The sequence below is a fragment of the Chiloscyllium plagiosum genome, chromosome 13, assembly GCF_004010195.1.
Source record: "Chiloscyllium plagiosum isolate BGI_BamShark_2017 chromosome 13, ASM401019v2, whole genome shotgun sequence".
Classification (NCBI taxonomy): Eukaryota; Metazoa; Chordata; class Chondrichthyes; order Orectolobiformes; family Hemiscylliidae; genus Chiloscyllium; species Chiloscyllium plagiosum.
In genome coordinates, this window is record NC_057722.1 from 41,103,257 (window position 1) to 41,121,038 (window position 17,782).

The following is a 17,782-nucleotide window of genomic DNA, read 5'->3' on the forward strand; positions in this document are numbered from 1 at the left end:
CATCCTTAATTTTAACTCTCTCCATGGCCTTGCTCCTTCCTATCTCTGTAACCTCCTCAAATGCACAACCCTCCAATATATCTGTGCTTGTTTAATTCTGGTCACTTATGCATTTCCAATTATAATTGGTCCACCACTGATGGCCATACCTTGGGTTTCCTAAGCTCTGAGCCCTTAAATTCCCTTCCTAAAACTCTCAGCCTCACTTTCATCCTTTAAAAAGCTCCTTCAAACCTAACATTTTAACCAAGCTTTTGGTCATCCAATCTAATAACTCCTTATATATCTTGGTGTCATACTTAATTTTGTACTATTGCTATGAGGTCCCTTTGGATGTTTTGTTATATTAACATTGTTGCGTTGTTACTATAGTATTCTGCAGAGTATCTTTATTATATGTAGAAATATAGTTTTAACTTTTTTAAAAATATAAACAAAATTGTTGCTCTCTGAGTTTCAGTGATAAGTTGTGGACTTAAGTCTCCTAACAGGGGACTTTTGTCTTTCAACTATGAAATTGTTTCTCACGTTGTGATACTCGTGAAATTTTATTATATGTGGGGGAGGGTTTGAAGCACCATACTGAGTATTGCCATATAGACTGGTTTCCTCTATAAAAGAGGCCTTTTGCTTTAGGGGACTACATTACTCCCTTTGTCCATTTGTTTTTCAAACACAAGCAAAGCAGAAAGTGCGATATTCTTTGCTGAAAAGTGAAAGACTGCAGCATTCTCAATGCTCTTGCATTTCATTTAAAATCAATTGCATTATAATGTGATATCTATGATAAACTGCTATTTGCATGATAAATAATGGAGTGTTGGCAGTAATTTGTAGTCCTTAATCTTTTCATCAAGTGCTGATACACTAATAACAATAAAGGGATGGAATAGATCTATACTAATTCAAACAGAGAGATGTGAAAAAAATATATACTGTCCATATGTTTTGACATCGTCATTTGCTTATATTGTAATGGCTATTCTTCAACAATTTTTAATTTTAAAAAATATATCGAAGTTTGTTTGTTTCGATCATGCAAAACTCCCAGTGAACGATAAAAGACTGTGTTTAAAATGTCTGAAAATAATGGATGTTCAGACTAATATTAGTTAAGATGATTTACGTCAATTGTTCCAGTACACGGGAATCACTTCAACTGTACAAATAAAACTTGATAATATCAAAAACTAGAAAATATCAATGAGGATGAGCAATAAAACCCAATTAATACTCTGTTTTATTAAAATATAAATTTTTGGAATTAGGAAAATTACATCAGGCTCACTGAAACATGCTTTTTTTCACATTAAATAGCAATATCCTTAAAGGAAGGCTATTGAAAAACCAGGTCTTCACCAAATGGTGTTTGATTCACCATTATTTTCACACTTAACAGCAGCATAGTCTGGGCCATTCCTCTTCTTCCTGGACAATCCTTCAAGATCAAGGACAACTTACCTCCACTCTGGTTTATTGAGTTCTACATTGGCTGGTACATGCTCTGCTACATCAGATCCCTTCAGGTGAAAACAGGCCATTTGGCCTATTGAGTCCACACTGACCCTTCGAACAGCATCCCACCCCAGTCCCAGCCCCTACCATCTCCCTATGACCATTCATTTCCCACAGATAATCCACCTAGTCTGCACATCGCTAGACACTGTTGACTATTTAGTATGGGCAATTCTCCTTTCAACTATGGGAGAGGAAACCCATGCAGATACGGGGAGAATATGCAAATTCCACATAGTCATGCAAGGGTGGAATTGCACCTGGGTTCCTGGCAGTGCTGACCACTGAGCCACCATGCCATCCTTGGTGTGTGGGCAGGTAATTCTTGATACAATCTAGTAGATGGGTTATTTGTAAGTTTTGCACTTCCTTTAATGCTTTGACATTACCTCTGCACACTCTCAATCTACCCTCTGAATCTGTCCTTGAATCAGCCTTCTCTACCTTGATTAGTCACAAGCCAAGTTTCCCGTGAGTCAGTGGATTTGGTAATCTTTTCAAGGATGCTTTCAGTAGTTTGATCCATTGAATGTCAAAGGTATGTAGTTCAGTCCTCCTAGCAGACCAAGTATTTGAATTTAGTAATAATAAAATGTGGATAGCATTTTTCCAGTTTAAATTGACTTTGATAACCAACCATAAAATAAATAACATTTATTTATGATTATAAATATTTCTGTTATTGTGGTATTTCCACATATAGTAAGCTGTTTAAATATTGATGTTCAAAGAAACCGGGGCCATGGTGAAGCTTTTAGCCAAAAGCATTAAACAGGAACTGGGTGAGCTGGAACGATTCATTCAAAACAGTGTGTGCAGATCTGAAATAACTATACCAAAATTGCAATGCTTGAATAGGAGTAGATAAAATGTTGCAGTACTCTGCCGATTATATATAGTAGTCATTGAGTTTCCATGAGCTTAGGAAGCAAATTATGGTTTTAAAATTATTCAATTATGGTGCAGGCACATTTAAGCAATTACTTGTTTAATACTGTTACAGCTTGAAAGTTTTATGTTTTAAATTACTCACATAACAGAGAGACCAATTTACGTTATGTTGCTGTATTTGATGTCAAACCCACATACACTCTTTCCTTTCTGTCTGTACAGCTTTGTCTTTTTAAAATTGAATATTAATTGCCTCGTTTCAGTGGGTTTTTTGGAATAACTGGTAATGTTACAGAACATGTATATTGATTGATGACTGTTAACATTCTGCAGGAAACAAACTTCAAAGAAAATGTAGTTCTTAAGGAGTTAATGGAGCACATGCACGCTGTAAATTTCTGAATGAGTAGTTTCCTGTGTTTTCCTTGCCAGAAAGTGGTTAAAGAATGAAACTCGTAATGAGGAGCTATTAGCACACAACAGCTACAAATCCATTTTGAAAAGGTCCTCACAGAGAGGGTCCATCATCACACTTCAAGATAGACATGCAAATCATCACACCTGCCACCACCAAATGTCACATACTCATCTGTTTACAAAGGAATTCTCACCATCGCAGCAAAGGAAATGGAGCTAAAAGAGATTTTACTTAATTTATTGAAGGAAATCTGTTTGAGACATTTTGTAAAATGTATCATTCTCATGAAGGTAGTCTGGTCAGAACTTATCAAAACACATTGAACTGAAGTAAATCTTTGTGAGTAGAAATGTTTATTTTGAAGTTACTCTGGAGTTTTCAGCTATATATTAGAATAAATTAAAGTGAGAAAAAATCACCCTAGGCTGTTAATAGAAAACCTTTGTTGTATTTTGTTGCTTTAGATTGAGGGTGCTTTTAATGTGATATGTTATTTAAACAGAGGAACATATAAAATAGTGTGTATACTGACTTAAGTGTACAGACAAATATCATAACTTATCAAAGTCTTTCAATCCGAACGGCAACACATAACAATATCATATGTCTTCCTGATAAAAGAGCCAACCAAAATTGTTTTGTTCTGGAGTAGGAAAATTATTTCAGGCATTGAGGCTACCAGTTTATAACAAAATACTGGCAGTTTCCCACTCATAATAGCTGTGATGTGAATTGCTGTTTCATTCTTGAGCACTGAGAATGATACAAAACAAGTTTTCTCCTGATAATTGTAAACTGCATTGCAAGGTAGGGTGGAGTCAATTCTTTCCTTGTCCAAAACAGGATGAGGCTAGATAACCTGCTCACTACTGTAATTCAGACCTTGAAAATGATCTAGGAAACCAAAAAGATTAATAAAATATGACACTAAAACACAAACTATGCAATGGCATATTAGCACCTAGCATCACACTCTTGTTATTGAATTGCTTTGTGGTTTATGTTCTGTCCTTTAATGTATCAAAAACTTGGTATCAATAAGAAAGCATTGTAGAATACAATAGCATGTGCTTCAGATAGTGGCTAGTTATGTACTGAAACAGCATTCGTAAATTAACAGCTATTACAGGTTAAATAAAATGTGTATCGAAAGCACCTTTTGAAGATTATGCCACATTTAGGGCATAACATGTAAGAAAACAGCTTCTAGTTGAACAAAAGAGGAAAGACTTTGAAACAAAGGGTGATATTCGCTCACTTATGTAAAACTTCAGGATGCATTCCTTTTCTGTGTGGTGTATCTGTGGTCAATAATGTACAACATATTAAATTTGCAAACTTTAAATATTCCTGGTATTGTTTTGTGAAAATTATCCCTTTCAACTTCATTCTTTATTAAATATCAACTAAACTACCACACATAGTTTAATTGTACTGTTTTGATTAATCATCACCTTTCCCATCTTTCTGCTCTACCCTCCTCTCCGACCTATCACTTTCTCCCTCACCTTCAAATAACTATTGCATTTCCAGCTACCTTCCCCCCAACCCCACTCCCCTCCCATTTATCTCTCAGCCCCCTGGCACACAAGCCTCATTCCTGATAAAGGGCTTATGTCTGAAATATCGATTCTCCTGCTTCTCGGATACTGCCTGACCTGCTGTGCTTTTCCCGCACCACAATCTCGACTCTGATCTCCAACATCTGCAGTCCTCACTTTCTCCTAATGGATATTTTAATCAATAGTATCGCAATAAACTGACCATTCAGTTCAGAATGATCTGAACTGTTCACAGTAACATTTACATTGTTGTTTTAGCCATAAAAAAGGACACAAGACTGTTTCATGCAGAAGATTTGGAACATACAAATCACTTTCTGATCTCTCCAGCAATTTTAAAGTCATGTTGTTTCCTTCCAGTTAACACTGTACATAAATTTAACTTTTCTTCTCACAAATGTATATCCTAAAGATAACAACCTTTGAAGAAAACTAACCTGAAGACTATCTTTAAAAAGTCTTTCAGCTACTTGATGTTTACATGCCTTATGATATTTCAAGTGATATTTAAACACATAAGATTAATTGAAATGAGTAATAAGAATTTGAGTTGAATACTGTGATCATCATTTTCATAACCATAGGATGAGTTCTCTGGGCAGATATTTAAATGACCATAAGAAATAGGAGCAAAAGTAGACCATATGGTTCCTTGACCTTGCGCTACCATCCAATACAATGTACTTTCCCAACTGCTCCCCATATCTCACTGATTCCATGAGAAGACAAAGTCTATAGATCACAGTCCTTAAATGCACTCAATGATGGGGAAATTTCTCTTCATCACAGTCTTTACTGATCGACTTCTTCTCCTGAGAGTGAGGTACCCACGTCTGAGATTTCCCAGCTGGGGAAATGACTTCTCAGTGTCTATTCTATAAAGTCCTTTCAGATCCTGAATGTTTAAATTTGATCACCAATCCTTTATCTAAACCCTGAAGAATATTGGCCTAGTTGGACCATAGGGTGGTATGGTGGCTCAGTGGTTAGCACTATTGCCTCACGGTCCCAGGTTCAATTCCAGCCTTGGGTGACTGTCTGTGTGGAGTTTGCATATTCTCCCCGTGTCTGTATGGGTTTCCTCCAGGTGTTTCGGTTTCCTCCCACAGTTCAAACTTGTGCAGGTCAGGTGAATTGGCCATGCTAAATTGCCCATAGCATGAGGTGCATGAGTCAGAGGGAAATGGGTCTGGGTGGGTTACTGTTCAGAGGGTCGTGTGGGCTTGTTGGGCTGAAGGGCCTGTTTCCATACTGTAGGGAATCTAATAGATGTATTCCTGCTTTATTAAAAATGGAATTTCTGAATGGAATTCATCATTTTATCCGTTGGACAGTACGTTATTTGAGTGTGACAGTAATCACTTAAGCTGTGTTCTTCTCAAATAATAATGTAACAGCAGCTGGAGTATTTCACATGACCTGTGGAGGCTGCCCAACCATTCAGTATGATCATATTCAAATTAAATTCCAACATCCTGCTTGCTCCTTATATCCCTTGATTCCCTGAGAAACCAAAATTGGGATTTACAATAAAAGTTACTCACAATTCCTTCTATCAGAATGTCAAGGCAAAACTAGGTTCATTCAGTGAGTTAAGGGCATTAAATGCTTTTGCAGATTGATTTTGCCATAATGTTGATGCAATATACTTGCCCTAAGTATTCAGTTAAGTTCAGCTTTCTCCCCAATACAGAAAATTGCAGAAAATCAAAGCACCTAAGTCCCTTTATCTTCACCTGTACTTTCCTATGACTGCCTTGTTTTTTTCCAAATCAGCCTGGCATTTTTCTGCAGCATAACAGATGCATTTTATTATTGCTGACTAAATAAGCTGTGCAGTATTCAAGAAGTTTTTTAATTTTAATTTTCAAGTCAGAGGGCACAAAATGAATTCCCTCTAAGTCAGTGTGGCTGCTCTGAGAGCATAAATTTTAAAATGTAAATCAACATGATTTTTGAAACATACCCGAGAATGAACTTCACGATAAAAGGATCCTTATTTTTCATGTTTGGCATTTTTAAAATCTCTTTCCCTTTCTGAAACAATTTTTCCTCTCCAATAATTTTGAATTTCCAATTAGATTGATGAGCAAGACTGTGTACTGAGGAACTGGTCAACTTATTGATCTGAACACGAAATTCACCATAAAGTTAAAACTGTAATGAAAAACAGGATTAATGTGCTGCCCATAACTCTCATCAAATAGATATTTTCAGAAGAAATGGTTGATTTAACCTTCCATGAGGTTGTGTTATTTTGAAAGACTTTTTGTTCTACATAGATGGCTTTATACTTACACTTTTGACGGGAATCCCCTGTCCTTTGTGCTTTACTGTTGGACAGCTTATGTCCCCTTTCTTACTAATCCAGCAGTTAAAAGTGTTGTTTTTAAATACTTTAGTCTTGGAAAATCTCCCTCTTTCCATTAGCCATTTCTTTATACGACAGAAATACCAAGATAATCTACCATTTATTGTTCCCTCGAGCAATTCTACCATCACCATGCACTGGTCATGATCTCTTCGGTTGTATATCCAATTATAAACTTTTTTTATTGTTTATAAAGACAAATGTCTTCATTATATTTGAAGCATTATATAATAGAATTGTATAAATATTTCTCATGTCGCCCTGTTCAATTAATGAAGATATGAGTTGTCTAACGAATAAATTCTGTACCTACTGAAACTGGTGATTTCCCATGTGCTCCAGATATTAATTAGATGACAGGCTCCTGATTGAAGAGTTGCACATTAAATGTGCATTTTTTTTCAGACATAAATTTCCCAACTTTTATTGCACTTTAGTAGAAGTGGGCCCTTGAGGTGACTGGAGACATTCTGTGAACCTTTCACTACCATATTTCCCACACCTAAAACTCCAGTCACCGGTGAACATAATAATATGCCATTTTTATCAAATGGTTATTTGTGCCATTATCTAAAGGTGTTATTCAATCACAATACAGAATGCCGGAGGGATGTAATTGAGGGAAGTATTTGAAGTACTTAGTTTTCCCCAGCATGAGGCCTAAGTCCCAATCTAACCTGCTTCAAAGGCTTATCATAACAGGTTGATGAACGATACCTATAACTCCCATTTTGTAGGACTGTTATGGCACTGTAGTAGTGTACCTACCTCTGACCCAGGAGGCTCAGTTCAAGTCCCACCATTTCAAAGAGAAAGAGAAAATAAACAGGCCTGGTATAAGGGCTTATGCCCGAAACGTTGATTCTCCTATTCCTTGGATGCTGCCTGACCTGCTGCGCTTTTCCAGCAACACATTTTCAGCTCTGGTATAAAAAATAAGCCTAGTTTGGCTGGGAGGGAAATGCATAATTTTGATTTGGAGATGCCGGTGTTGGACTGGGGTGTACAAAGTTAAAATCACACAATACCAGGTTATAGCCCAACAAGTTTATTTGGAAGCACTTGCTTTCGGAGCGCTGCTCCTTTATGAGGTGGTTATGGAATATAAGATTGTAAGACACCAAATTTATAGCAAAAGTTTACATTGTGATGTAACTGAAATTATATATTGAAAAAGACCTGGATTGTTTGTTAAGTCTCTCATCTTTTAGAATGAACATGTTGGTTTTAGTTCTTTCATATGCAAATTGCAGAACTTTTTAAAAATTCATTCTCAAGTGAACTTTAACAATTGGTGTCATGTTGGCCCAGATAATACATTTAAGGTGTGAGGTCCCCTATGTGAGACTGCCTGTGCCACAATATTCAGACTGATTCTAATCTAAAAAATGGATTTACAGAATCTTACATGGATTCATGCAGTTTTTGAGCAAAACAAAATGTAACTCTGCAAGTACAAATTCACCCCACAAGCATATATGTATGTGTGTGCATGTCAGTGTGGGAATGTATGTGTGAGCATATGAGAGAGAGCTTGTGTGTGAGAGTCTGCCCGAGTGTGTGTGTGTGTGTATTTCTGCGTCTATCTATGAATGTGCACCTGTGTGTGTGTGGCGCAGTGGGGTCACCTGTAGTGTGACATGAACCCAAGGTCCCGGTTGAGGTCATCCCCATGGTTACCGAACTTGGCTATCAGCCTCTGCTCGGCCACTTTGTGTTGTTGCCTGTCCCGAAGTCCGCCTTGGAGGAAGGTGACTGAAGGTCCAATGTTGAATGTCCTGGACTGCAGAAGTGTTCTCCAACTGGGAGGGAACGCTCCTGTCTGTTGATTGTTGTGCGGTGTCCATTCATCAACTGCTGTAGCCCCTGCTTGGTCTCACCAATGCTTCAGGACATCCTTGCCTGCAGCATATGAGATAGACAACGTTGGCTGAGTCACGTGAGTATTTGCCACATACATGGTGGGAGGTGTCCCTATGCATAATGGTGGTATCCATATAGATACTCTGACACATCTTGCAGCGTCTACCGTGACAAGGTTGTATGGTGTTGTCCTGAAAGCTGGGCAGTTTGTTACAAACAATGATCTGTTTGAGGTTTGGTGGTTGTTTAAAGGCAAGAAGTGGAGGCGTGGGGAAGATCTCAGCAAGGTGCTCATCCTCATTGATAATGTGTTGCAGGCTGTGAAGAACATGACCTAGTATTTCGGCTCCTGGGAAGTACTGGACAATGAAGAGAACCCTGTCGGTTGCAGCTCGCGTCTGTCTCCTGAGGAGGTCATTATGGTTTCTCGCTGTGGCACGTCGAAACTGGCGGTCGATGAGTTGAGCATCATACCCCGTTCCTATGAGGGCATCCTTGAGTACTTCCAGTTGCATGTCATGTTCCTCCTTATCTGAACAGATCCTGTGTGTGCGTAGGGCCTGTCTGTAGGGGATGGGTGTTTTAATATGCTTAGGGTGGAAGCTAGAGAAATGTAGCATCGTGAGGTTACCCATGCGTTTGCAGTAGAGTGAGAGTGTTGTTGCCTGTCCCGAAGTCCGCCTTGGAGGAAGGTGACCGAAGGTCCAATGTTGAATGTCCTGGACTGCAGAAGTGTTCTCCAACTGGGAGGGAACACTCCTGTCTGTTGATTGTTGTGCGGTGTCCATTCATCAACTGCTGTAGCCTCTGCTTGGTCTCACCAATGCTTCAGGACATCCTTGCCTGCAGCGTATGAGATAGACAACGTTGGCTGAGTCACAGGAGTATCTGCCACATACATGGTGGGAGGTGTCCCTATGCATAATGGTGGTATCCATATAGATACTCTGATACATCTTGCAGCGTCTACCGTGACAAGGTTGTATGGTGTTGTCCTGAAAGCTGGGCAGTTTGTTACAAACAATGATCTGTTTGAGGTTTGGTGGTTGTTTAAAGGCAAGACGTGGAGGCATGGGGAAGATCCCGGCAAGGTGCTCATCCTCATTGATAATGTGTTGCAGGCTGTGAAGAACATGACCTAGTATTTCGGCTCCTGGGAAGTACTGGACAATGAAGGGAACCCTGTCGGTTGCAGCTCGCGTCTGTCTCCTGAGGAGGTCATTATGGTTTCTTGCTGTGGCACGTCGGAACTGGCGGTCGATGAGTTGAGCATCGTACCCTGTTCCTATGAGGGCATCCTTGAGTACTTCCAGGTGCATGTCATGTTCCTCCTTATCTGAACAGATCCTGTGTGTGTGTAGGGCTTGTCCATAGAAGATGGTTGTTTTAATATGTTTCAGGTGGAAGCTGGAGAAGTGTAGCATGGTGAGGTTGTCTGTGGGTTTGCGGTAGAGTGAGGTGCTGAGGTGCCCATCCTTGATGGAGATGCATGTGTCCAAGAATGAGACAGATAGTAGAGAGTTGTCCGTGGTGAGTTTGGTGGTGGGATGAAACTTGTTGATATCACTATGTAGTTTTTTCAGTGACTCCTTGCCATGAGTCCAGAGGAAGAAAATGTCGTCAATATATCTGGTGTATAAAGTTGGTTGGAGGTCCTGTGGAGAGAGGAAATCTTGTTCGAACCTGTGCATGAAAATATTGGCACATTGGGGTGCAAATTTGGTCCCCAGGGCTGTTTTGTCTATCTGGATGAAGAACTGGTTGTCAAAGGTGAAAATGTTGTGGTCAAGGATAAAGCGGATGGGATGTAGGATGGTGCTCGGAGATACAACCTTCAAGACGTGTCTGAGGGTGGACACGGATCCCACCATTATGCATGGGGACATCTCCCATCATGTACGTGGCAGGTACTCATGCGACTCAGCCAACACTGTCTATCTCATATGCTGCAGGCAAGGATGCCCTGAGGCATGGTCCATTGGTGAGCTCAAACAGAGGCTACGCCAACAGATGTATGGACACTGCACAACAATCAACAGGCAGGAGTGTTTCCTCCCAGTTAGAGTACACTTCAGCACTCCAGTACATTCGACATAGGACCTTTGGGTGACCGTCTTCCAAGGCAGACATCAGGACAGGCCACAATGCAAAGGGGCCTGAGCAGAGGCTGATAGCCAAGTTCGATGCTCATGGGAATGGCCTCGCCTGGAACCTTAGGTTCATGTCACACTACAGGTGACACACACACACAGACGGAACCACACACACACTCACAGACAGACGGAGACATGCGCATTCCTACAGACACACACACACTCCTACAGAGAGACAGACAGACACACTCATGCAGACTCTCTCTCATACACAAGTTCTCTCTCATACGCTCACATACATTTCCACACTCACGTGCACACAAGCACCCTCTCATAGACTTATGCCCCTTTACACTCACACTCACACTAATACACACACACTCACACAAGCACACATACCTCCACCACCACCCCCATCCCCTGCACACTTACCCACATGCACACACATATGTTTGTGGGGTGAATTTATACTTGCAGAGTTACATTTTGTTTTGTTCAAAAATTGCATGAATCCATGTAAGATTCTGTAAATCTATTTTTTAAATTAGAATCAGTCTGGACATTGTGGCACAGGCAGTCTCACATAGGGGACATCACACCTTAAATGCATTATCTGGGCCAACATGATACCAATTGATAAAGTTCACTTGAGAATGTAACTTTTGCGATTTCCATATGAAAGAACTAAAACCAACATGTTCATTCTAAAAGATGAGAGACTTAACAAACAATCCAGGTCTTTTTCAATATATAATTTCAGGTACATCACACTGTAAACTTTTGATATAAATTTGGTGTTTTATGATCTTATACTCCACAACCAGCTGATGAAGGAGCAGTGCTCCAAAAGCTTGTGCTTCTAAATAATCTGTTGGACTATAACCTGGAGTTGTGTGATTTTTAACTATGCATAATCTTGATCACCTGTAGGAACATCCACTTGTGGGGTTTACAAAGGGGTCACTTAGACTTCTTTTCCACCTATTTTTGGCAGCTGAAAAAGTACTGTAGTACTATGAAATAATGATACAGCACAAAACCAGGATATTATTAATACCGAGGACTATGTCCCACACTTAGGACCTTCCCCGTGGAGTGGGCTTACAAGACCGAACTTCCCTGTTAGACTGGGATTTATGAGAGCGGACTTTCCCCATTGGATTGGGGTTGTGAGACCACGGCAGTGGAAATTGAGCTACAGTTCCACGTGCCACCTGTCACCCAGGAGTCCCTGATGGACAGAGGGGTGTGAGACTCACTTGTTGAATATGTCGAAAGTAGTTTTAGCTAATTGATTCTCTCACTACTTTGCATATATTTAAAGTAGATTAAGCCAATAAATTTGCTTTATATCAATGTGCTGGTTTCTTCTTATATTTATTTTAATCAGACCTTATAGAAACTGTTAGGCACTTTCAGTTTGACAATGCAGTCTATTCAAGGGCAAAGGACTAAATTGATGTGTAAAGCCAGGGGTAGTGGATAAGGCCCTCAATGAATATTTTGCATTGGTATTCACAAAGGAGAAGGACATTGATGACAGTAAGATTAGGGATGGGTATAGTGATGGTCTAGGACAAATTGATATTAAGAAGGAGGATGTGTTGAGTGCCTGGAAAGTCAATAAGGTAGATAAGTCCAGGGCCTGATGGAATCTATCCCAGGATACTGAAGGTGGCAAGGGAATGATTGTTGGAGCCTTGACAGAGATCTTTGTATTCCCTTTAGCCATAGGCAAAATCCCAGAAGACCGGGGCCAATATTGTTCCTCTATTTAAGGGCAATAGGGATCATCCAGAAAATTATAGGCTGGTGGGCCTATATGTAGAGGTAACTTGAGGTGCCAATCCATAGCTCCTTGGAAGTGGCAACACAAGTGGATAAGGTGGTAATGAAGGCAAATGGCATTCTTACCTTTGTCAGTCAGATCATTAAATATAAAAGTTGATAAGTCATGTTGCAGCAGTAAACGACTTTAGTTAGGCCACATTTGAAGTATTATTTGCAGTTTGGGTCATTATACTATGGGAAGGATGTAGAGGCTTTACAGAGGGTATGAAAGAGGTTTACTAGGATCTTGCCTGGGTTGGAGTGTTTTAGCTATAAGGAAAGGTTGGACAAACTTAGATTGCTTTTGTTAGAGTGTCAGAGGCTAAGGGGCGACCTAATAGAAGTATATAAAATTATGAGAGGGATGGGCAGGGTGGGCTTATGTAGCTAATGTCAGAAATGCTGAATCATGTCTCATTTTTGATGCTGCATAATGGGATTTCGCAAATGTGGGCAGTCAGAACTTTACTTGTTGTGAACAGCCAAAGGGATATGCTGTTTGATATGATTTAATTGTCTTTGTGGTTTATAGCCTAAATAACTAGCATCACGTCAGTTCCAAAATTCATAGATCACATTCCTCATTTTTGTGATAGGGTAAATTTTTGGCTTGAAGGTGGTGAGTGGTAAATTGATGATCAATTTTAAGGACTAAAAGTGGTGGACATGGCCCATTCATGATTTTACAGGCTACAAAGCAAGAACTGATCTGATCAGGGTAGCCACAGCATGACTTTGATGCACTGTATTTCAGTATCCAACTTATATGTTGAAAAAATAGCTTGGGCTCAATTTATGATGTTGTCAATTAGGCTAATTTTATGGTGCTGGAACTATAGTAATCCCAACACATATTCTGATGAGTGAGAATAGGTTTGTGTTTGATGGTAATAGAGAAGTTCATGGCCAATTGCCATGAAATCAAGAAATCATCCTCTCAATGAGAGATAGGAAATCTTATCTAAAGTAGTAAAACTTCGTCTGTAACAGTGACACACTTTTCTTCCCTCTATTTTGTAATCACCAACTTTCAAAATTACCTTAGCAGGAATGAATAATAAAATACATACAGTCACTTTAAGCAAAATTGGACAATGAATGTTTACAGTTATTAAGTACTGTGTAATTTAAGACCAGTTTTTTAAAAACATTACTGCTGATGGCACCATTTTTAAAACGAAGTGTGCATGCGTGTGTGTACGTGTGTGTGTATATGTATGTGTCCAAGTACTGATTTTAGCAAATGGTGGTTGAAGAGTTTCAAGGAAATTATTTGTAAACACTTTAATATTCAGCTTCTGTCACACTACAACTGGTGCAAAGCCATTCTGGCATGAGGCTAACATTTTGACTGCTTCTGTTTGAGAGAATCCAGTCTGGCATTGCCAAAGTTGCACTGCAAGATTTCTATTAACTCAGCATGAACTTCAAATTGAAGCAATGTAAATTGTTACAAATAACTGGCCTATTAGAAAATTTCAAAGACTAAAACCAATTATTTTGGCTGATATAAATTAATCCAAATTTCTACTTGCATTTAGAAAGGTACCCAGTGTAAACAGTTAGCAGCCAGAAACTCCATCAACTTCCTATTTTTAACCCAAAATGTGGTGCAAATGGTTTAATGGTTCTTGACATTATTAAAATTCATTCACAGGATGTGCAGAGCATTGGAAAGGCCAGAGTTTGTTGTCCATCACTTATTGCCCTTGTTCAAGTGGTGATGAGCTGTTGGCTTGAAACCTAAAAGCTCTGCTAGGCCATTCCAGAGGTCATTTAAAAAGCCAACCACATTGCTGTGTCTCTGGTGATATATTGACTAAATTGGTAAGGGATGGCAGATTTCTTTCTGATTTTCATTACAATGAGGTCTTGTTCATGCCCATCATTATTAATAGTAACTTTTTGTTCCTTTTTTTTAAACTTAGTATGATGGGAACTGTATTCACATTGCTTTAAATCAGTTGTCTGAATTGCTCATTTAGTTAAAAAAAAATGCTTACCATACTATTATTTAATGTTCAAAAAGCAACTTGAATAGGAGGAAGAAAATGAAGAGTGCTTTGGTCTTGCCAATATTAAAAAAGTGTCTAAATGAGGCTTGTTCTAAAAAAAAGGCAAATTGACAATTTTCTTGTTTGTTTGAAGTGTGGTTAATTTCAATAACATCAGAATAAGTCATGGGTTTCAACCATAAAGAATGTCATCACTGACAGTTTGAAATCTATTAAGCAGCAATAATGAAGTAAGCATAACCATATTTAAAGTTCCATGTTTAAGAAGAATAAGTTACACTTTATTGAGTAACACGAAATACGTAAAGGTTTTGTGGCTTAGTTAGTAGTGCCCTATCTCTAAATCTGAAGCATTGGGTTTAATCCTGCTCGAGAACTTGTTGGTCATGAAAAAGTATTCATAATGTGGTTCAACAGAGCGATAGTCAGTTTCCCAATGCTTTCAAATGCCTCCGTTATTCCCCAAAGGAAAAATAAAATGTGCAGGAAGATACAAAACATCAAAGCCTGAAATCTTAAATATATTTCTCTGTGTGATGAGTGTTTCCTGAATCTAGTATATTTATTTCATATTTCCATCATCCAGAGTATTTTAAATTTATTTTAACATATTAGTTAAGTTCAAATAAAGTTATTTGCAATCAGATTAGAGAAGAAGCAGAGAACTGACAGATAAGTACTGCTATTGGCAATATTTATCTTCCATGCTCTTAATGAAACAATCGTACATTGTAACTGGGGTGTTTGCAACATAATGAAGAGAACCAGATAATCAATATAGCATTGTGCACAACAGGGATGTAATTATTTATTTCTAGTCTGGTAAGAAAATTTTTAGAAGAAAAGTAATTGATTCTGCAGTGAGATTAAAGATTATTTGTAGTAAATAATCCTACATTGTTGTTGAAAATGCATGTATAAAATCTATTTAATTTTTAATATTAATATAATTAAGACAGGTATTATTGGGAATAGCGGGGTTTCAAATTTCGATCACATTGAGCAAGAGTTGAATCCTACATCTTCCTTATTTATAAATTAGCTGCCTATTGAGATTCTATGTCCCAATTAATATCTTCTCTTCTCCAACTTGCTACAAGCAGTCTCTACGTATGAGAAATGCTTTTAACCCATTGACTTACCATTACAGATTTGTTTAGGGAATTTATCATTTGATTCTCAGTGGAAATAGGATTATCTTGTGTCTGAACTTGCACTAAGTTTGGTTTACCTACTGTGGCATTTGTGGGAAGAAGAATGCTACTTTTCCTCTTTCCTTTGATTGACCGTAAGGGCGCATTTAGTTTCTATTTTTTGAGAAGGAGCTATTATTGAGTCTTAACTGAAATAAGTTATTGTCTCAACAAGATGTGGATTATTGAATGGTAGTAATCAGGTACAAATTGCATTAGTTCCTTCTACATTGTTACGAAAGCTATGAGGCAACCTGGGAATATAAGTCTGCATCAGGAGATCTTACCATATTCTATCTTAACCCCACTCTGGCCTGCATGAAATCATCAAATTGGATGTAGCTCCATGCAGTCTCCAACATTAGCCCTTTCAGAACCATTAGTTAATTTGGCAAATATCATCCCTGTCCTCACTTCATGATATTATCTCACAGTTAAGCAACACCTTGATTTTAATGTTCTTATGTTTGTCTTTAGGTTCTTCCACAAGCTCATCCTACTTTATTATCATTGTATTCTTCTCCTGCCCTAAAATGATCTGAAGTACCTGCATGGAGGAAGGAGATGGCCTTGTGGTATTATTGCTGGGCTATTTATCCAGAAACTTAGCTAATCTTCCAGACATCCTGGATCAAATCCTGCCACAGCAGATGGTGGAATTTGAATTTGATAACAATCTGGAATTAAGAAACTACTGATGACCATCAGACCATTGTTGATTGTCAGGAAAATGCATCTGGTTCACTAATGTCTTTTATTGGAGAAAACTACCATCTTTACCTGGTCTGGCCTGCATGTGGTTAACTCTCAACTGCCCTTTGAAAGGACTTAGCATGCCACCCAGTTCAGAGACAACTAAGGATGGGCAATAAATGCTGACTAGTCAGTGTTGCCCATGTCCTATGTGTGAATATTTTTTAAAAAAATCCTCCAATTCTGGCTTCTTGGGCATCCTCAGTTTTAACAACACCAGCATCAGTGGCTATTCCTTCAGTTGTCAAGATATATGTTCTGTAACATTCTTGCCTCTAAGTGATAAGAAAATCTATTTAAAATCCACTGCAGATACTGAAACACAAATAGAAAGCTGACACTCCAGTGCAATAGTGAGGATGTATTGCAAGTCAAAGTTGCCATCTTTTGGATAAAATGTTAAACAAAGGTTCTCTGTTCTCTTTCAGATTGACATAAAAGAACCCGTGACAGTGGGGTGCACAGTGGCTCAGTGGTTAGCTACTGCCTCACAGTGCCAGGGACCTGGGTTTGATTCCACCCTCAGGTGACCGCCAGTGTAGAGTTTGCATGTTCTCCCTGTTTCTGAATGGGTTTTCTTTGAGTGCTCCAGTTTCCTCCCACAATCCAAAAATGTGCAGGTTAGGTGGATTGACATTCTAAATTGCCCACAGTGTCCAGGGGAGAGTATGTTAGGAAGATTGCCCATGGGAAATGCAGGATTATAGGATAGGGGCGGGGTGCGTCTGGGTGGGATGGTCTTTGGAGGGTCAGGTGTGACTCGATGGACTGAATGGCCTGCTTTCACACTCAAAGGATAACAAAGGAGACTCAAAGGATAACATTACTGTTTGTCAGAACTTGCTGTGTACAAATTGTTCAGTTCCAAAAATTCAATTGTGGCAATACTTCAAAAACATATTTCTTTCATTCTAGTGTAGTTTTGGGATGTTCTGGGTCTGGAAAAACTCTATATAATTGAAAATCTTCTTGTGCAAGAATGCATATTTAAACTCTAAGGCAGTGTTTATACTTTACTTATCCTGAGGCCAGAATGTGCAATACATGGGCAATGCTTTGCTTCTGTTCTGAAAAATGTTAAATGTTTCCAAGGCATGAATTAAGATCTTTGGCTTTCCTACATTGGAAACACCCATCAGTATGCTTCCTCCCCCCTTCAGGCGGTTGTACTTTTTAAATCAGTTTGAAAAGTCAGTTGAGACCACACTGAAGTCAGACGCGAGGCAGTGTCAAGACCAAAAAATGGGCGATGACTATCTTCAGATGGCACCCAGAGTC